Source organism: Bombina bombina, chromosome 3, assembly GCF_027579735.1.
Source record: "Bombina bombina isolate aBomBom1 chromosome 3, aBomBom1.pri, whole genome shotgun sequence".
NCBI classification, from domain to species: domain Eukaryota; kingdom Metazoa; phylum Chordata; class Amphibia; order Anura; family Bombinatoridae; genus Bombina; species Bombina bombina.
Window position 1 is genome coordinate 894,683,962 of NC_069501.1, and position 22,237 is coordinate 894,706,198.

The 22,237-nt window shown below is 42.9% G+C and overlaps 1 protein-coding gene and 1 pseudogene across 1 annotated transcript in view; both read left to right on the top strand.

Annotated features, from left to right (window-relative positions):
* Positions 1–22,237, top strand: part of FBXL3 (F-box and leucine rich repeat protein 3) — a 106,583-nt gene that overhangs the window by 76,584 nt on the left and 7,762 nt on the right. The window lies entirely within an intron of this gene.
* LOC128654809 (uncharacterized) lies at positions 17,308–17,426 on the top strand (annotated as a pseudogene).

Sequence of the window (22,237 nt, forward strand, 5' to 3'; positions counted from 1 at the left end):
TCAGGGTACCATCGTTCAAAATGGAAACCATTCGAACGATTCTACCCACCATCCAGGAAAGTCAATTTATGACTTCCGTGGATCTAAAGGATGCGTACCTACATATCCCTATCCACAAGGAACATCATCAGTTCCTAAGGTTCGCTTTTCTGGACAAACATTACCAGTTTGTGGCTCTTCCATTCGGATTAGCCACTGCTCCAAGGATTTTCACAAAGGTGCTAGGGTCCCTTCTAGCGGTTCTTAGACCAAGGGGCATTGCAGTAGTACCTTACTTGGACGACATTCTAATACAAGCGTCGTCCCTGTCAAAGGCAAAGGCTCATACGGACATCGTTCTAGCCTTTCTCACATCTCACGGATGGAAGGTGAACAAAGAAAAGAGTTCTCTGTCCCCTTCAACAAGAGTTCCCTTCTTGGGAACAATAATAGATTCCTTAGAAATGAGGATTTTTCTGACAGAGGTCAGAAAATCAAAACTTCTAAGCTCTTGTCAAGTGCTTCATTCTGTTCCTCGTCCTTCCATAGCGCAGTGCATGGAAGTAATAGGATTGATGGTTGCAACAATGGACATAGTTCCCTTTGCACTAATTCATCTAAGACCATTACAACTGTGCATGCTCAAACAGTGGAATGGGGATTATACAGACTTGTCTCCAATGATTCAAGTAGATCAAAAGACCAGAGATTCACTCCGTTGGTGGCTGACCCTGGACCATCTGTCTCAGGGAATGAGCTTCCGCAGGCCAGAGTGGGTCATTGTCACGACCGACGCCAGTTTAGTGGGCTGGGGTGCGGTCTGGGAATCCCTGAAAGCTCAGGGTCTATGGTCTCGGGAGGAGTCTCTTCTCCCGATAAACATTCTGGAACTGAGAGCGATATTCAATGCTCTCAGAGCTTGGCCTCAACTAGCAAAGGCCAAATTCATAAGGTTCCAATCAGACAACATGACGACTGTAGCTTATATCAATCATCAAGGGGGAACAAAGAGTTCCCTGGCGATGAAAGAAGTGACCAAAATAATTCAATGGGCGGAGGATCACTCCTGCCACTTGTCTGCGATCCACATCCCAGGAGTGGAAAATTAGGAAGCGGATTTTCTGAGTCGTCAGACATTTCATCCGGGGGAGTGGGAACTCCATCCGGAAATCTTTGCCCAAATAACTCAATTATGGGGCATTCCAGACATGGATCTGATGGCGTCTCGTCAGAACTTCAAGGTTCCTTGCTACGGGTCCAGATCCAGGGATCCCAAGGCGACTCTAGTAGATGCACTAGTAGCACCTTGGACTTTCAACCTAGCTTACGTATTCCCACCGTTTCCTCTCATTCCCAGGCTGATAGCCAGGATCAATCAGGAGAGGGCCTCGGTGATCTTGATAGCTCCTGCGTGGCCACGCAGGACTTGGTATGCAGACCTGGTGAATATGTCATCGGCTCCACCATGGAAGCTACCTTTGAGACAGGACCTTCTTGTTCAAGGTACATTCGAACACCCAAATCTGGTCTCCCTCCAACTGACGGCTTGGAGATTGAACGCTTGATTCTATCAAAGCGTGGGTTTTCAGATTCGGTGATAGATACTCTGGTTCAGGCCAGAAAACCTGTAACTATAAAAATTTACCATAAAATATGGAAAAAATATATCTGTTGGTGTGAATCCAAAGGATTCCCATGGAATAAGATAAAAATTCCTAAGATTCTCTCCTTTCTTCAAGAAGGTTTGGAGAAAGGATTATCTGCAAGTTCTCTAAAGGGACAGATCTCTGCTTTATCGGTCTTACTACACAAAAGACTGGCAGCTGTGCCAGATGTTCAAGCTTTTGTTCAGGCTCTGGTTAGGATCAAGCCTGTTTACAGACCTTTGACTCCTCCCTGGAGTCTAAATCTAGTTCTTTCAGTTCTTCAAGGGGTTCCGTTTGAACCCTTACATTCCATAGATATTAAGTTACTATCTTGGAAAGTTTTGTTTTTGGTTGCAATTTCTTCTGCTAGAAGAGTTTCAGAGTTATCTGCTCTGCAGTGTTCTCCTCCTTATCTGGTGTTCCATGCAGATAAGGTGGTTTTGCGTACTAAGCCTGGTTTTCTTCCTAACAAAAATATTAACCAGGAGATAGTTGTACCTTCTTTGTGTCCGAATCCAGTTTCAAAGAAGGAACGTTTGTTACACAATTTGGACGTTGTCCGTGCTCTAAAGTTCTATTTAGAGGCTACTAAAGATTTCAGACAAACATCTTCCTTGTTTGTTGTTTATTCTGGTAAAAGGAGAGGTCTAAAAGCGACTTCTACCTCTCTTTCCTTTTGGCTTAAAAGCATTATCCGATTGGCTTATGAGACTGCCGGACGGCAGCCTCCTGAAAGAATCACAGCTCACTCCACTAGGGCTGTGGCTTCCACATGGGCCTTCAAGAACGAGGGTTCTGTTGACCAGATATGTAAGGCAGCGACTTGGTCTTCACTGCACACTTTTGCCAAATTTTACAAATTTGATACTTTTGCTTCTTCGGAGGCTATTTTTGGGAGAAAGGTTTTGCAAGCTGTGGTTCCTTCCGTTTAGGTGACCTGATTTGCTCCCTCCCTTCATCCGTGTCCTAAAGCTTTGGTATTGGTTCCCACAAGTAAGGATGACGCCGTGGACCGGACACACCAATGTTGGAGAAAACAGAATTTATGCTTACCTGATAAATTACTTTCTCCAACGGTGTGTCCGGTCCACGGCCCGCCCTGGTTTTTTAATCAGGTCTGATGAATTATTTTCTCTAACTACAGTCACCACGGTACCATATGGTTTCTCCTATATATATTTCCTCCTGTCCGTCGGTCGAATGACTGGGGTGGGCGGAGCCTAGGAGGGATCATGTGACCAGCTTTGCTGGGACTCTTTGCCATTTCCTGTTGGGGAAGAGAATATCCCACAAGTAAGGATGACGCCGTGGACCGGACACACCGTTGGAGAAAGTAATTTATCAGGTAAGCATAAATTCTGTTTTTTTCTGGAAGACGTAGGGGCCAGAAAGCTACGGCTACCTCTTTCTTTTTGGCTGAAGAGTATCATCCATTTTGCATATGAGACTGCTGGATAGCAGCCTCCTGAAAGAATGACAGCTCTTTCTACCGCGGCTGTGGCTTCCTCATGGGCATTTAAAAATGATGATTCTGTTGAAAAGATTTGCAAGGCTGCAACTTGGTCGTCTCTTCACACTTTTTACAAATTTGATACTTTTGCCTCGTCCGAGGCTGTTTTTGGGAGAAAGGTTCTTCAAGCAGTGGTGCCTTCCGTTTAGGTTCCTGTCTTGTCTCTCCCTTTCATCCGTGTCCTATAGCTTTGGTATTGTATCCCATAAGTAAGGATGAAATCTGTGAACTTGTCATATCTTGTAAAAGAAAAGGAAATTTATGCTTACCTGATGAATTTATTTCTTTTATGGTATGACGAGTCCACGGCCCACCCTGTCATTTCTAAGACAGGTATTTATCTATTTTTTATTAAACTTCAGTCACCTCTGCACCTTTGGCTTTTCTTTTCTCTTCCTAACTTCAGTCGAATGAGTGGAGTGGGAGGGAAGGGAGGAGCTATATATACAGCTCTGCTGTGGTGTTCTTTGCCTCCTCCTGCTGACCAGGAGGCGTAATCCGATAAGTAAGGATGAAATCCGTGGACTCGTCATATCGTAAAAGAAATAAATTTATCAGGTAAGCATAATTTCCTTATTTGTATTTATTTATATTTAAACAACTAATATAATTTTTAAAAATACATGTTCAAATTATTCTCAGGCTAGTCTTTGCTCTTAATACATAATTCAAGCAATGATTTATTTAGTGTTTAATGTCCCTTTTTAATGTATACTACTGATTAGTTAATTATTTGTAGTAATTTAGTACAGAAAATAAAAAATGTGCTGGCCGTACAAACATGTTGGAATGGCATACATTGGCAATTTTGGCGTTAAAGTGATGGTAAATACAAGCATTTAGAAAAAAATGCTAGGACCATCACTGAAAATAAACTGTAGTTTGTTATCATTTAGTAAAAAGAGGGTGCTAAACTCACCCTTTTCTTTCCTATGGCATGGAGAGTCCACAATTCATTCCAATTACTAGTGGGATATTCACCTCCTGGCCAGCAGGAGGAGGCAAAGAGCACCCCAGCAGAGCTGTTGTGTCACTTCCCTTACCCATAACCCCCAGTCATTCTTTGCGTCTATGATCGGGAGGATGGCGAAGATGAGTGTTGTCTACGAAGATTTAATCCTTAAATGGATACTTTTCCCTGCAAGCAAGGATTGGGACTATGCTGTGTCCATGTCAATCTCTTTAGTAAGAGTTATGGTGGCTTTAAGCAGTTAGACGGCAAGGTAGTCCTTGCTTAACTTCTAACAACAATGCTACCCCTTTGTAGAAAACCAGGGTTGGTTATTTTGTTTTTTCTTTTTACTTTTAGGTCCCTATCAGCGGTTGGATGAGGCTAACAGACCTGAAGCTGCTGTAGCTGCTTCACAGCAAAAGACCCTAGAGAGTAAGTCCTTTATTATATATTTTTTTTAATCACAAGAAAGAAAGAGGACCAGACATTCAGGGACCTGTCACCCACAGAAAGGGTTTGTATTTTGTTGAATTTCTTCAAAAGTTGGGAGAATTTGCGGCGGAGCAGATTCCTGGGCTAACCAGTGAAAGATAAATGAAAGATGCTGCCTCTAGAGCTTTATGAAGAGTCAGGTAGTATAGATACCCAGGGTTATTATCTATGGGGGTGTGTAACTCCTCAAACCCCTATCTATACCCGTTTTTACCTTATCTGAAGGTATTTGTTTAACTTCCTATTTTATTATTACTATTAAGGTATTCTCTTTACTAAACTTGTTTATATGCTGCCTCAGATCTTTAATATTTAGACCAGCACTTTTTAGCGTGCTGTTAAATAATGTCGCTCTTCTCAACTTCTGTCCTGATAATATTCGGACATAAAGTTTCCTTTCTGCAATTAGATGCAGTAAATTGTTTAAGCATACTAAGGTAGTATTGCTATAATCTATGTGCTGTCTCGCTTCGGTTGGGGTATAAGCGGTCACAATATGGCGGCTTAAATTTTTTTTTGTGTGGCTGTTATTTGTAGACATTAGCCGGCTATTAATATGTACATGTCTTTGATCTGCTGCGTCAGCCTTTGTACCTCGAGAGAGGCTGTTTTTCTCTCTGCCAGACATATGTTAATTGTATATAAACAGTGAAGCGGTAAGAGATTTCTATCTTTATACGACTGAACTTTGCCTCTGTATGGTTAAGAGGTTTATATATATATATATATATATATATATATATATATATATATATATATATATATATATAAACAAATTAATTAGAAAAGAGCTCTAACATATCAAAAGAGCTAAAGCGGATACCTGGCCGCACCAACACACCCCTACAGTATACTAAGGAATGACATCCTAAACAGGCATGCTGAACATATACTTTTAATAAAAACAAAGCCAAAAAAGATACATGCTGGGAAAAATGGCAACAACAAGATACAGCACACAAACATATACCAAGCGTAGTGCACTACTGTAGATTGTGAGCTAGCATATGCATGGTATAGTTAACTCATGAGAAAGTCCGTTCTTGATGCCGGGCACTTAAGTGTTAAAAACACGCTCCGGTTTTAAGATTTAGACAGATTACCGTCCTTGATATCTCATTATGTGTGTTTGTTCCGGTACCGGATTAAGGATATAATGTGAGAGTCCACAGGATGGTACTAGTACTGTTGCAAACTTAATCCCATGTGTTAATGACAGCTCCAACTTTAAACTTTCAGTGTGCAAGACTTAATACTGCATGGCTTACCTCCGCTATCTTCACACACTCTACGGTATTACCTGGCAGGATCTCATCCGTGGTGTGACTTACAGCGATGTATTCCGCCTATGCAGCTCTTCACTTGCTTGGTTGTGTTGTGTTCACTTGATATCGTCAGATTCACAGCATATCCACCATGCTGGCGTGCTCCACACTGTGTCTTGTTCTACACATTACGCGTTTCGCCCCTCCCCCTTTCCGGGCTGAACTCAGGGCTTCATCAGATGTGTCTAATTAGACACCACAGCAGACTTTATAACACTTGTGCAGATACAAAGTTACACCTCCTTCCTGTATGTTAAAGGGAAGTGTATAGTGCATGTGTATTTCATTGGCTACAATTAGATTACATTTCACATTTAATATACAACCAATCTATACAAATATGGCATTTTGCAATTCACACACTTTTTAAAAAAGGTACCATTTACATATATAGAAATAACAACAGTACCAGATATGCATATGACTCAGGTACAGACAACTCTGAGAATGAATTAGAGAATGCCCCCCAAAACATAAGAACTGCACTACAGGGGAGAATCCCTTTAGGGGTAGGACCCGGAGAGGAGGCAGACGAAAGAGGGGGAGGTGGTCGAGCTTATTCCAGCAGACAGAGACAAAGGAGCAGAGGAGGGAGATACAGGAGCAACCCCCAGTATCGTATGACAACCAGGAATCAGAGGAAAGAGAGTCAATTCTGGGAAAACACAAACTAACTAATATAGAAGAGGAAATGTCAGTAATCAACCTCTCCTCAGTTAGTTTAAATATGGTACACATTGAATTGTTAAAGAAAGGATTATCATTCTGTCCCTCTAATGGCTTAGATAAATTTGAATTTGTGAAAGATCTAAACCTTTTTGCAAGGAAAATATTATTGAAAAAACTTTGGGGGAATAGATCCCAGAGCTGCGGCCCTGTTGAGAGTGAGGATGCAGAGGCAGTTGCAAACTTAGTATCCTTATTAGAAGAACAGGAGGACACCGATACAGGTATCACGTACCCCAAAAAATCAAATTTTAAACCTACGTCTAAATTTATGCCCCAACTATCCTTATCTCCAAGTGTCCACACTTTTGTTAAATGTGTGGAAAGGGAAGTAGGTGACATAGGAGTTTCAGGTATAGTGAGTGACAATCTAAGTAAAAAAGAGAGAAGAGCTCTTAAAGATTTGATGAGCAAAAAAGAAATTCAGATCAAACCATCCGATAAGGGTGGGAATATTGTCATCCTTAACCAGGCTGACTATGTGAAAGAAGTCCTGAGACAGCTGGGTGTAAAAGAACAATATGAGGCTGTCACTAGACACACTTATGAAAAATCTTGTGATGATTTATTCATCATTTTGAGACAAGCAAAAGAATCAGGGTTATTGACTAAAAAAGAATTTGAATTTCTGAGTCCCACTCACCCAGTAGTCCCTACGTTCTACTGCATTCCCAAGGTGCACAAAAGCATCACACACCCACCAGGACGTCCCATAGTGTCTGGGATTGGGGGACCAACAGAGGGGATAAGTAGATATGTAGATTTTTTTCTACGTCCCTTCTTAACTGAACTGTCCTCCTATGTGCAAGACACCGGGGACGTTTTAAGAAAATTGGATAGAATTAAAATGGAACCAGATATGCTGCTACTCACTCTTGATGTGGAGTCACTGTACTCTTCTATTCCACATAAAGTAGGTTTGGAAGCAGCTGAATACTTCCTTAAACTACGTGGAGAAGTGTACAGTGACAACACTACCTTGGTACTCAAATTATTGGAATTTGTGTTAACCAATAACATATTTATGTTTGATGGCAAATTTTTTAGACAGTTAAGGGGCACAGCCATGTGTTCGGCGTGCGCCCCCACCTATGCCTGTCTCCATCTAGGTGTCTGGGAGGCAGTTGATGTCTTCCAGGAATTAGATATATGGGTGGAGGCTCACGTCGTCCTATGGCTGCGCTATGTGGATGACATCCTGGTTCTGTGGAAAGGGGATGAAACTTCAGCCAATAAATTTGTTGAGATTCTGAACAATAATAACAGAAATTTGTTCTTAACTCACCAGATTAGTAATAAGGAAACTACTTTTTTGGATCTCAAACTTACCATTGAAGATGGATTATTAAAAAGCAAAGTGTTTCGAAAAGAAACAGCAACTAATAATCTGTTGTATGGTTCCAGCCACCACCCGGAAGCCTTAAAAAATGGCATTCCGGTGGGGCAGTTCTTGAGGCTCAAGAGGTGCTGCTCCACTGAACAAGATTTTGAATGGCAGGCCGGAGAGATGGCTCAGAGGTTCCTTCAGAGAGGGTACTCTAAGAATCAAGTTAAGAAAGGATGGCTTAGAGCTAGGCAAAAACCCAGAAATGAATTATTATATAAAACAACTGAAAAGCCTAAGGAAGAGAATAGTATTCGCTTAATAACAAAATACAATTCCCATTGGAACAAATTGCGGAATATCCTTAATAAACACTGGCACATTTTATTAAATGATAGTTCAGTTGCTAAATTTATTTCTGAGTACCCACTGCTTACAGCCAAAAGAGCCCCTAGTATTAAAGATAAATTGGTTCGTAGTGAGTTCCAAAGAGACACCCCAAAAAATTGGCTAACACAGGCACAGACTAGAAAAGGTTGCGAACCTTGTGGCAGATGTGTGTACTGCAAGTACATCGTTAAAGCCTCAAATTTTTGCACTGAATATTCAGATAGGTCTTACCACATCAATGAAAGAATAGTCTGTAATACCTCAAATGTCATTTATATGTTACAATGTTCGTGTCCCAAATTTTACATTGGGAAAACGACACGAGAATTAAAAGAAAGGGTGAAGGAACACAGAGATAGCATTAAAGATAAGGAGTCAGACAGTCCAGTGGCCAGACACTTCCAAAAAATGCATGACTCTGATTTCTCTCTCCTAAGAGTATTGGGTATTGAACACATCAAACCAAGGAGGAGAGGAGGTAATATTGATCAATTACTGCTCCAGCATGAGTCACGCTGGATGTACAGACTCAACACCCTCTCTCCCTTTGGTCTGAATGAAAAAATCGAATTTTCCTGTTTTCTATAAGTATTCCTTATTTATTAACACTGTTAGAAAATATGTATGAAATAATACATGGCAGCTTAGTAATGGACATGAAGATATGTTCACATAAGTGATTCTCAGTGTATACTTAAATCTAATGCTGTATTTTATCAGTATATTATAAGCAGTTTTCAAAAGTGTGTGAATTGCAAAATGCCATATTTGTATAGATTGGTTGTATATTAAATGTGAAATGTAATCTAATTGTAGCCAATGAAATACACATGCACTATACACTTCCCTTTAACATACAGGAAGGAGGTGTAACTTTGTATCTGCACAAGTGTTATAAAGTCTGCTGTGGTGTCTAATTAGACACATCTGATGAAGCCCTGAGTTCAGCCCGGAAAGGGGGAGGGGCGAAACGCGTAATGTGTAGAACAAGACACAGTGTGGAGCACGCCAGCATGGTGGATATGCTGTGAATCTGACGATATCAAGTGAACACAACACAACCAAGCAAGTGAAGAGCTGCATAGGCGGAATACATCGCTGTAAGTCACACCACGGATGAGATCCTGCCAGGTAATACCGTAGAGTGTGTGAAGATAGCGGAGGTAAGCCATGCAGTATTAAGTCTTGCACACTGAAAGTTTAAAGTTGGAGCTGTCATTAACACATGGGATTAAGTTTGCAACAGTACTAGTACCATCCTGTGGACTCTCACATTATATCCTTAATCCGGTACCGGAACAAACACACATAATGAGATATCAAGGACGGTAATCTGTCTAAATCTTAAAACCGGAGCGTGTTTTTAACACTTAAGTGCCCGGCATCAAGAACGGACTTTCTCATGAGTTAACTATACCATGCATATGCTAGCTCACAATCTACAGTAGTGCACTACGCTTGGTATATGTTTGTGTGCTGTATCTTGTTGTTGCCATTTTTCCCAGCATGTATCTTTTTTGGCTTTGTTTTTATTAAAAGTATATGTTCAGTATGCCTGTTTAGGATGTCATTCCTTAGTATACTGTAGGGGTGTGTTGGTGCGGCCAGGTATCCGCTTTAGCTCTTTTGATATGTTAGAGCTCTTTTCTAATTAATTTGTTTATATTCATTTAGGATTGCCAGCACAATACGCTTTACCCTTTAGTTCTATCTGTGTGCACCCTATATATATGTGTGTGTGTGTGTGTACAGAGAAATTACTCTACCGGCTTCTCCGGACCGAGCCGTTTTCACTAATGACGGCAAGCGTTTTTTTGTCATACGCAATATTGGAAATGTGGGACGCTATGTAATAGTCCCTAGGGTCTTTGATTAACCCTCTTCTTGAATGAAGACTGTGTGATGCACATTTGCATAATGTTTTTACTGTTAATCTGTTTTTTTAAGACTTTCATAATTTGGAGGCATCATTTGAACGCTTTTTTCTGCAGCCTATGGCAGATGACGCGTATCTCCCTGTTGGACATTTTTAATCTTTATGCCGTTTAAGTAATACAACGGCGGTCCATTTTTATTTTTTTTATTTTTTTTCTTATTCTAATAATCTATAGGGAGTTGTTTTTATACATGTGCTACACAGTACTTGCACTCTGTTTAATGGCTTTTATATGATTTGGCATTTTTCCTGTTTTTCAGGAATTTCTGCTGTTTGGTGCCACCTTGTGGAGTTTAAGGGTATATTGATTTCCTCCTAAGGGGATTTTCTTCTTAAATGGAAAGAGTCCACAGCTGCATTCATTACTTTTGAGAATTCAGAACCTGGCCACCAGGGGGAGGCAAAGACACTCCAGCCAAAGGCTTAAATACCTCCCCTACTTCCCTCTTCCCCCAGTCATTCTTTGTCTTTCGTCACAGGAGGTTGGCCGAGAAGTGTCAGAAGATTTTAGATAGTCTCTTATGGAGGGTAGTACTCTTCAAAATGGGACTGGAGTTTTAAGTAATCCTGTCAGCCTCTCAGTGAGAGCATGGATGAAAGTCCGGAGATGCAGGGAGAGTCTCTTTGCGCAACCATCCCGACTGATATTAACAGCTCCTTAGCAATCGACGTTGATGAGTTTCGCTGCCTGCTTTCTTCTCTCAAATCCATGTCAGAAGCGAGGCTACTATCTGTCACACTTGAAGGGCCGTGTTGCTGTTCCACGGCGTTGATTCCGGTAAGATCGTTTCAATTTACTTTGATGATGTGATAAGTAATGTAAATGAAAAAGTCAGGGTCTCAGTGGGACTCTTTTATCTTTGTAAGGAATCAAGGGTTAATATCTCCTGAGGGGGGTTATTGGACAGGGGGGACTTTAATCATGTTTGTTATATGATTCTGTCTGTTAATGTGTAGCGTCACTTGAGCTTGTGGCTAGTTCAGAACATAACGGCCTTTTCTTGTCAGGCTGTGCGGCCCTTGTAGGCCTTGGCGTGTTTTTTTCTATGGCCTGCACGACGCACCTTGTGACGAGGCGTGGTACGCTTTTGTGTTCCATTTCCGTATTCCTGACAAGCATGGCAACGGAGGGAAAAAGTCTGTCCGCTAGCTGTCTGGGTCTCAGAAGGTGGTGAGTGCCCCAGCCATTGGGGTTTTTAGGTGCCATTTTTATTTTTGTCCATCCATAATTCAGATTTTTTCTACTTCTTGTGAAGAGTGTGATATGGCCCGGGTAATCCATGCCCATCAGTTATGTTCCGAATGCCGCTCTAGAGTGCTCTCTTCTCCCGATACAGGGAACTTAGAGTCCGCCGAGCCATCCGCCGCTGGGGATCCCATATCCCGTGCGGCGCATCCCCTAGAACCTTCTTAGACTACGCAAGCAGGTGTTCCTAATGCTGTTACCCCTTCTCCGGAAGGCGGCTTGTTACCTCCCAGAGGTTACGGCACGGTTTCGCATGGCCATATCTATAGCATTGGCGCATTTACATATTCCAGAGGAGGTGTTCCCCATCTGGGGAAGCGGTTTCCTCTGAAGCTTCAGGGGCCCATCCCTCAGGGTTGGGGTAGTCAGTTGCCCCGGCGGAGGTAAGTTTTGCTTTTCAGTACATACTGGCATGCCTTTGTGTCCTACTACGGCATGTTTTGGCAGTGCTGGAGGATCTTAGTGCTAATAGGTTGAGGGATCCTCGGGCTTCTGTTCCAGTTGGCAAGATGGGTTAGACGTGTGGGGATGAAGTAATCTCCTTGTCTCCAATTTTGCTTTCTTCTTTGGGTATCTTATTCCAGTTCTGAGCTTTGGGAGAATGGGGTTCTCGCTGGTCCTGTTGGTGTACCCATTATTCTTGGGCATTCACATATGGGTGTTGCCCTCTTTTTCTTTGATCTGGTTAGGATGTATTTTATTTTGTACTTTAGAAGCTCTGTTATGATTTTTCCCTTGGGAAATATTTCTTCTCTGGAATCTGATACTAGCGATTTTGTGGTCGCTTGGGCGCTTCCGTGGAAGTCGCATGTTAAGGTGTTAGTACATTATGTCTTATATCCTTTTTGTCGATTCCTATTGGGGTCTCGAATTTTCTGTGGCCTGGGTCAGTTGGATTGCCCCATGTAGCAGGCTGGCGTTATTTCTGTTTTTTATGGTCTATATCATTCACGTGGTGCCGGTGTAACTGGCTGACCTGGCTGGGTGGTGAGTTACTCACTAGGATGAGGAGTTTATTTTTCTGGGGTCTCTTCAGCTCGAATAATGCTTTGCTTTTTGCTAAGAGTTTTCGAGTTTTGAGGCTCTGCCCATGCAGAGCTAAAATAAAAATAAAAAAATTAAAAAAAGAACATAGTAGAGGAAGCCTTCATTCACTGACGTCAGACTGGTTCTCGTTCTGCCTTTTGGGGCATCAGGGTCAGTCCTAACTGTCCTGTTCCTCGTGGGCGGGCAGATCCTACTAGGGATATCTCGGGGCGATTTTCCTCATTTTCTATTTTGAAGTTCCCCTTTTGGAATTTAATTTTCCTTGATGACGGTACCTCTTCCTTCGGGTTGAGGTGAGGGGCCTTTTGTCCTTTTCCTTAGTTGTCTTTGGGTCATCTGTTGCTGGAAGTTAAAGCCTTTTGGCTACTCTGCTTCCGGGATCTCGTCTGCTCCCATTCTTTGGGAGATTTTCAGATGGTTGTCTCCCACCTTGACTGTGTCGCCCCTGCTTAGGAATTTTTGGATGTCTCCCACTAGGGGTTAGGATTCATGTTCCTTCTTCCATCCTCGAGCCGTTGGGGTGTCAGAGATGGTGCCCCTCGTTGGCTTAGTGGTAAACCTTGTAGCCTTCAAAGCTGAGGGTCAAGAGTTCGTATCCAGCTGTGTTTAGGTGTTCCTTACAGTGAATGCCCCATCACTGATGGTTGATACATATCCTCGCGTAAATCATGATTTGCAGGCGACCAAATTTGCATGGATCCTGAGGATCTTGGAGACTTTTGTTAGCTTATCAATCCAGTTTCTATGGGCGTAGTGGTTGGCTCCCCCGCTCCTGAAGCTGGAGGTTGTGGGTTGTACCCAGGTAAAGCACCTGTTATCTGTTTTGTGATTCTGGTGACAGCTAGCATCCCTAAGCAGAGTTTTCTGTTTTTCTCGTACGTTATTAGTCTTTGGACTTAGTAGAAGTTGTCCTTAGGGCCTTCCAGAGTGGCTGTGTGGCTTTACTACTACCTATCACCCTTCTGTGGGGAGTTGTATCCCGCTGCGGGTGTCCTAAGCGCAGGGGCGAAACTACAGGCGGTGCAGAGGTTGCAATTATATATATATATTATTATTTTTTTAATAAAAAAAACGTTGACCTGCCTACACTGATATCATGTGAGTGTGACATGATGCTTCACTAGTGTCTCTGACTACAGGGGTTAGTCTCTGTTTTACCCATTGCTGTTTATGTTTGTGGAACCAGCAAATTACAGTCCTTGTTACTACAGCATGGGGGGGGTAAACAGTGTCACTATACAGTACCACTATATACAGTACGGGGGACTGGACTATGTCACAGACTACTGTGGTCACTTTATAAAGTACTGGGGCGGGTAGGGTCAGGCCAGCCATCTCACCGGCAGATTACAGACTGTGTCACTGACTCACTATATACAGTACTGGTGGGTTAAACAGTGTCACTATATATAGTAATAGGGGGTCAGACCATCTCACAGACTGTTGGCACAGGTTACCTCCTTTTGCAGACGTAATCTGAGTCACATTTTTTTTTTCTGTGTTAAATGTTAAAAAATAAATTAAAAAAATGTATCAAATTCCCTTTTTTGGGGGTGGGGGGGCCCTTCTTACATTATTGCACCTGGGCCCTGTGGTTTCTAGTTACACCTCTGCCTAAACGTATGGGACATTTGCGTGTGTGTTCAGTGTCCAAGTTGTCTTGGAGATGACAGTTATTGCTTCGCCTATGGTGCAAGCCTACTCCGGATGGGGTAACCTAGGGTTCCTTAGGGGTTTTTAAATAGTTAAGCCGGTTCCAAGTTTATCGGGTGCCGGGTCTGTTTGTCCTGTCTTTGACTGGATTTTTGGGGATCTGTATCCAGATCCCTTAGGTCTGGTTCTGGATGGCCCATTTTCCCGGTCTGGGACGTCCTTTGTTCCTACAGGAGTAATCTCTCCCTTGCAGGGAAATCTAGACTTCTTCTGGGCCGGCCTTAGTGACCGGATGGTTTTCGTTCGGTATTTGGCCTTTTTGAGCAGCTTTACGCTTCAGTCTGATGGTTAACTTAGCCGTCTAGCGAGCGGAAGGTTTACAATTTGAAACCGGCTGCAGTAATTTGCACCTTGATTGTGTGCTAGCATATTGTTAGTTCTTGTTTCTCTTTTCCTCCCTTTGGGGGTGAATTTGACATCACTCTGTATCCGCCTTGTGCTTGGAGGTACCCTTTATGCCTCTGTCGGTGGGGTTACACCCCCTGTCTGGTGTGCGGGATGTCGGTGTGAAGGGATGGATTCTTCCTTCCTGCAGATCTTTATGATTCGGGGTACTTTTAATCTCTAAGTCTTTCGGACATTATCAGTCACTTTGGTGCTGGGTCCGTTACCGGAGCGAGAGTCAGGGATCTGTCTGATCTGTTGATCTTAACCGCGTATCATAGTTATTGTGAACCTTCTTTGAGGTGAGAAGCTTTGCGGTGGATCCCTCCTCGGCAGGTAGTTTTCTCTACTGGGTTCGGTTCCTTCCTTTCCTGTCCCTTTTTGGAAGGTCCTGTGCATTTTCATAGATAGGTTGGCGACCTGTGGTCGTTAAGTCCTTATTTGTAGCATGATGCCTATGGCTTGGAGCAGCATATTCAGATAGCTGATGCTGTTTTTTTTTCAGCGGCTCCCGGGGACGGTTTGTCTTTCGGTTGCTCTATTCTAAGTGTGAGTGTACATTCTGTGTAAGGGAGGGATTTTTCTTTCCTTTTTTTTAAGTTCTCAGGACATTTATTGGTCGTTTGGTTTAGGTAGATGGGGCTTTACAATACCTCACTTGCCTTGCTTGGTTGGCAGGGTCCTTTCATAAGTGCCCTGTTTCATCCTGGTTCACTCCTTTAGAGTTCCCTTTCTTGGTCCTAGTCCCTTTGGTTTCTGAGGGTCCTTTCGGACTCATTTAGCTGAGTCTCCTTCTTCCCTACTGGGGGAATGTGGACGTTTCCCCCTTTCTTTTGATTGGGGGTGAGTTTAATTTTGTGGGCCTGCGGGACTTTGTCTCCTCAGAGGCTTTTGGCTCGGTCGAGTCAAATAACCTGAGCAGTCTCTAGCAAGGGCCTAAGAACAAAGGGAATAACCCAATAGGGGGCGCTACTAAGAACGGTGTAGAATATATATGTAGGCCCACGTGACCATATATAGATGTTTCAGACAAACAATCAACAAAGTACTAATATAACATAGATACAATGTAAGTGTGTGTATTCACAATATTATACCCAATCCTAGATCAGGATGATAGACAAATATACAAAGTCCAGGATAACCCAATCTGGTATAGGTATCTGTCTTCTATTGGACTGGAGGCAGCACTCGATCTTCACCCTCCAAAGGTTATAAATCTAAAATCAAACACAGGAAAGAGGCGCCGTATGTGTGAATCTGAAGAAGCCAACGATAAATATAAGACATGTGCAGGGTACTCACAATGTGAAAAGGCACTCCAATGTGCCTATAGGGGCAGGCTGGTATTCACAGCAAACCAGCTGGCTGAACCGGCTAACCAGGATACCCAAGGTAGAGGACTCTATGTCTTGATGGACTGTGTATACTGGATCCAGCAATGTGGGAACAGGAGAAGGTGTCCCACATCAGACCGTTCCTATACTAACCAGTTTCCACACTGCACAGTGACACTGTGTAGACATGACTTGCTGCAGTGTGGAAACTGGTTAGTATAGGAACGGTCTGATGTGGGACACCTTCTCCTGTTCCCACATTGCTGGATCCAGTATACACAGTCCATCAAGACATAGAGTCCTCTACCTTGGGTATCCTGGTTAGCCGGTTCAGCCAGCTGGTTTGCTGTGAATACCAGCCTGCCCCTATAGGCACATTGGAGGGCCTTTTCACATTGTGAGTACCCTGCACATGTCTTATATTTATCGTTGGCTTCTTCAGATTCACACATACGGCGCCTCTTTCCTGTGTTTGATTCTAGCAAGGGCCTTGCTGGTTTTAACTGTTGGGCAGTTATCTTGGCCTTTTTCCTTTCTGTCCTTTTGGCTTCTAGTGAAGCAGTTTTTTTTCTGTCGGGAGTTTGGGGTTTTAGGCTGTAGTGCCCTCAGAAGGGGCCGTCTTTTGTAACCGCCTGTTTTGCATTCAGTGTCCTCTATAGCTTGGGTATTGTTTTTCCAAAAGTAATGAATGCAGCTGTGGACTCCTTCCCGTTTAAGAAGAAAAATCTTAAATTATACTTACCTGATCATTTTCTTTTCCTCTGACGGGAAGAGTCCACAGCTCCCGTCCGTGTTGTATCTTATGGGGCGGCCATATTTTTTGTTTGTTCTGGCACCTTTTTCACCTTATTTCTCCTACTGTTCCTTGTTCCCTCTGCAGAATGACTGGGGGATGAGGGAAGTGTGAGAGGTATTTAAGCCTTTGGATGGGGTGTCTTTGCCTCCTCCTGGTGGCCAGGTTCTGAATTCCCAAAAGTAATGAATGCAGCTGTGGACTCTTCCCATCAGAAGAAAAGAAAATTATAAGGTAAGCATAATTTAAGTTTTTCAATGCTTCAACCTGACTTTAACATCGCTGTTGATTGTTTCAGTCACTAATTTATTTAATTCTGGTTTATTCTTTTTGGGTATCTGGGCTCGGTTTTTTGCTTAACCTCTCTCATTTTGAGATTGTCTGTCTGACTTTTTGTTACTACCTTATGCAGCATTTTTGTGTGATTGTCCGTTGAATCTGAGCTTCTTGCACCTTGAATGTGTGTTCGCATCTAGTGGGGGCAGGTGGCAGGCTTGGATCCAGTCAATCTACCGCCACTCTGCCCTGAATGCACCCGATCCTGTCTGATCTCAGAAGTTAAGCAGGGCCAGGCCTGGCCAGTACCTGGATGGGAGACAGCCTGGGAACTCCAGGTGCGGTAGGCTTAACAGATCATTGGGCCAAGGAAATAGTACCCCAGGGATACAGAGGTGCATTCAAGTTCCCCCCCCCCCCGGGCAGATTCATTCTGTCTGGGTTTACTGCTAACCAGGTAGGGACAGAGGCCTTCTTAAACTGCGTAAAGGGCCTATCTCCTGTGGGTGATTGGTCCAGTTCCCATAATGCAACAGGGTCAAGGATTTATTTAAACCTTTTCATAGTTTCCGAAGGAGAAGAAACTCTCCATCCCTTTTTAGACCTAAAACTGTCTGAACTAATTCCTCTAGGTTCCGTCCTTCAAAATGGAGACTGTTTGTTCCATTCTATCCTGGATCAGGGTGGTCAGTTCATGACTTCTATAGATCTGAAGGACAAGTCTCTTCATGTTCCCATTCTCAGGGAACATCACCAGTTTTGAGGTTTGCATTTCTGGACAAACATTTCCAGTTTGTTGCCCTTCCTTTTGGTCTTGCTTCGGCTCCCAGACTCTTCACAAAAGGTCTGGAGACTCTTTTGGCAGTGGTCAGATCTCAAGGTATAGCAGTGGCGTCTTACCTGGACGACATCTTGGTTCAGGCGCCATCTTAGATCTCATATAGATTACATTTCTATGGGTGGAAAGTGAATCTGGAAAAGAGTTCCATAGTACCAGATACAAGGGTGTGTTTCTTGGGAACAATTATAGATTTTCTATCCATGATTAATTTTTTTTTGATGGATGACAGAAAATCCAAACTTCTTGCCTTTCACTTCAGTCTTCTATCTGTTCATCAGTGGCCCAATGCATGAAGGTGATTGGTTTGATGGTTGCTTCCATGGACATCATTCCTTTTGCTTGGTTTCATCTGAGACCTCTGCAGCTATGCATTCTCAGTCAATGGAACGGAAACCACTCAGATCTTTCGCAGAGGATAGATATGGATGCCACTGATGAGACTTTGTCATGGTGGACTGAGGAGGAACATCTGTCTCGGGGTACATGTTTCCTAAGATCTTCTTGGGTGATTTTGACCACAGACGCCAGCCTGTTATGCTGCGGAGCAGTTTGGGGATCCTTAAAAGCACAGGGCCTTGGACTCTGGAGGAGTCGTCTCTTCTTATAATCAAATTGCAGTTGAGAGCAATCTTCAATTCCTTCACAGCTTGGCCTCAACTAATCGGACAACATTTCCTCAGTGGCTTACATCAACCACCAGGGAGGAACTCTGAGTTCCTTAGCAATATAGGAGGTGTTCCGCATGCTATAGTGGGCGGAATCTCTAGATTGTCTCCTACCTGCCATCCATATTCCAGGGGTGGACTTCAGGGAAGCGGATTTTCTGAGCAGGCAGTTATTTCATCACAGGAGTGGGCTCTCCATCCGGACGTACTCTCAATGATAACTCTCAATTGGGGGTCCTGGAGTTGGTTCTGATGGCGTTGCGTCAAAACGCCAACCTTCCAAAGTAAGGTTCAAGAGATCCACAAGCCTCTCTGATAGATGCTCTGGCGGTTCCTTGAAACTTCGGTCTAGCATACCTGTTTGCTCTCCTTACACGAGTCATTGCTCGTATCAAACAGGAGAGAGCGTCTGTGATTCTATTAGCTCCTGTCTGGCCTCTCAGGATCAGGTTTGTGGATTTGGTGAAGATGTCATCTCACCTTGGGGGTTACCTCTGAGGAAGGACCTTCTACTTCAGGGTCTCTTTCTTCGTCCGAATCTGGCTTCTCTGAAGCTGACTGCTTGGAGATTGAAGGCCTAGTTTGGGCTAGGCGTGGCTTCTCTGCGAGGGCCATTGATACCATGCTTCAGGCTCGTAAGCCTGTTATAAGATTTACCATAAGGTATGGCGTAAATACCTTCATTGGTGTGCAAAGGTTTCTCTTGGAGTAGGGTAAGGGTACCCCAAATTGTGCCTTTTCTTCAGGAGGGCCTGGAGAAAGGTTTGTCAGTCAGTACTCTGAAGGGTTATTTTTCTGCACTGTCTATTCTTTTGCACAAAGGTCTGGCAGATCTGCCAGATATTCAATCTTTTGTTGAGGTTTTAGTCAAAATCAGGTCTGTGTTTCAACCTGTTGCTCCTCCTTGGAGTCTTAATCTTGTTCTTAAGGTTTTGCAGCAGGCTCCGTTTAAGCCGATGCATTCTGTTGATATTAAATTATCTTGGAAGGTTTTGTTTCTTCGTGCTATTTCTTCTGCTCGCAGAGTTAACTAGCTTTCGGCTCTGCAGTGTGATTCCCCTTATCTTATTTTTCATGCTGATAAGGCAGTCATACTGTTTTTTTTTTCCATAAGGTAGTGTCGGAGCGCAATATTAATCAGGAAATTGTTGTTCCTTCTTTTTGTCCCAATTCTTCCCAGAAGGGAGCGTCTTTTGCATAATTTGGATGTTGTGAGTTCTTAAAAATGTTACCTTCAAGCAACTAAAGATTTTCGTCAGACTTCGGCCCTGTTTGTTGTTTTCTCTGGTAAGCGTGAGGGTCAGAAGGCCACTTCTACCACTCTTTCTCTCTGGTTGAGAAGTGTCATCCGGTTAGCTTATGAGACAGATGGACAACAGCCTCCGGAGAGACTTACGGCTCATTCCACTAAAGCTCTCTCCTCTTCCTGGGCTTTCAAAAATTAAGCTTCTGTGGAGCAAATTTGCAAGGCGGCCACATGGTCCTCTCTACATACTTTTTCAAAATTCTACAAATTTGAGTATTTTGCCTTGGCTGAGGCTTCCTTTGGGAGAAAAGTTCTTCAAGCGGTGGTGCCTTCTGTTTAGGTCCGCCGGTCTTGTTCTTTCTCTCTTTCATTCTGTGTCCTCTAGCTTTGGTATTTGTTCCCACTAGTAATTGGAATGAATCATGGACTCTCCAGGCCATAGGAAAGAAAACAAAATTTATGCTTGCTTACCTGATAAATGTATTTATTTCCAGGCATGGAGAGTCCACGACCCGCCCTTATTTAAATTTAAGACTGCAGTTTTTTTGTACAAACCTCAGGCACCTCTATACCCTTGTGTTATCTTCTTTTTCCATTTCCCTTTGACCGAATGACGGGGTTATGGGTAAGGGAAGTGACACTTAACAGCTCTGCTGGGGGGCTCTTTGCCTCCTCCTGTTGGTCAGGAGGTGAATATCCCACTAGTAATTGGAATGAATTGTGGACTCTCCATGCCTGGAAAGAAAGGAATGTATCAGGTAAGCATAAATTTTGTTTTTATCCTGTGGTAACTCGCTAAACTCAGTGCCCACGGCACAGCGCTCTTTACCAATGAGGTGACGTTTCCATCTCTAATTAAATAGCTGTGCTAGCATACAGAACAATGTCAGATGACATACACAGCTATTGGTTTAATGGTGAAAACCTTATTAAAAGGGCGGTCAAGTCCAAAAAAACTTACATGATTTAAATAGGGCATGTAATTTTACAATTTACTTTTATCACCAATTTTGCTTTGTTCTCTTGATATTCTTAGGTTAAAGCTAAACCTAGGAGGTTCATATGCTAATTTCTTAGACCTTGAAGGCCGCCTCTAATCTAAATGCATTTTGACAGTTTTTCACCACTAGAGGACCACTAGAGGACGTTAGTTCATGTGTTTCATATAGATAACATTGAGCTCAAATGCAATGATTGGCTAAAATGCAAGTTTGTTAAAAGAACTTAAATAAGGGGGCAGTCTGCAGAGGCTTAGATACAAGGTAATTACAGAGGTAAAACATGTATTATTAGAACTGTATTAGTAATGCAACTGGAGAATGGGTAATAAAGGGATTATCTATCTTTTTAAAACAACAAAAATTCTGGTGTTGACTGTCCCTTTAAATAAGAGCGCTGTGCCGTGGGCGACTGGAGGCTCTGAGTTTAGCTAGCTGCTGCGGCACAGACAGTGTTTTAAGCACCCTTTTTTTACTAAATAACTGAAAGTTTATTTTAAACGCTCTGGTTTACCATCACTTTAAAGCATTTAAAGCAACATTGTAGTGCAACAATTAAAAGCTCTTATTAGTAAGAGCATGTCATTGCAAGTCTGTGTGTTTAAATCCCGCAAAAGAGTTGAAGTACTGCTAGGGAGTCTTCTAAAACTCTAGTTTGTCTAACATAGTCAAAGTACACAGCACCTATACCCAAGAAATATTTACTGTAACACAGTATCTTAGCCACCCACTAATTGATATCCATATAGGACAATTTAGATAAGGGTATTTCTCTTGTAAGGTGTATCCAGTCCACGGGTTCATCCATTACTTGTGGGATATTCTCCTTCCCAACAGGAAGCTGCAAGAGGACACCCACAGCAGAGCTGTCTATATAGCTCCTCCCCTAACTGCCACCCCCAGTCATTCTCTTGCAGCTCTCGACAAGATAGGAAGTATCAAGAGATATGTGGTGACTTAGTGTAGTTTTACCTTCAATCAAAAGTTTGTTGTTTTTAAACGGTACCAGCGTTGTACTGTTTTACTCTCAGGCAGAAATTAGAAGAAGAGTTCTGCCTGGAGGTTGATGATCTTAGCGGTTTGTAACTAAGGTCCATTGCTGTTCTCACACATAACTGAAGAGTATGGGACAACTTCAGTTGGGGGAACGGTCTGCAGATTACCTGCTTTGAGGTATGTTCAGTATATTTATTTCTAGAGAGATGAATGAGTTCTAGAAAATGCTGTCAGAGCCTTGTGTATTTGAGGTAAGCCTGATGGAGTGATTTAACAGCGACTGGGATCATGCTTACAAAACAGGGTAATACTCTTATTACTTAGTGACAGGCTAGTGGGGCCTAGTTTCCACATGGCTAATCAGATACTCCTAAGAGTATTTTCTTAAGGCCCCTCTGGCAGCCAGTACATGGTG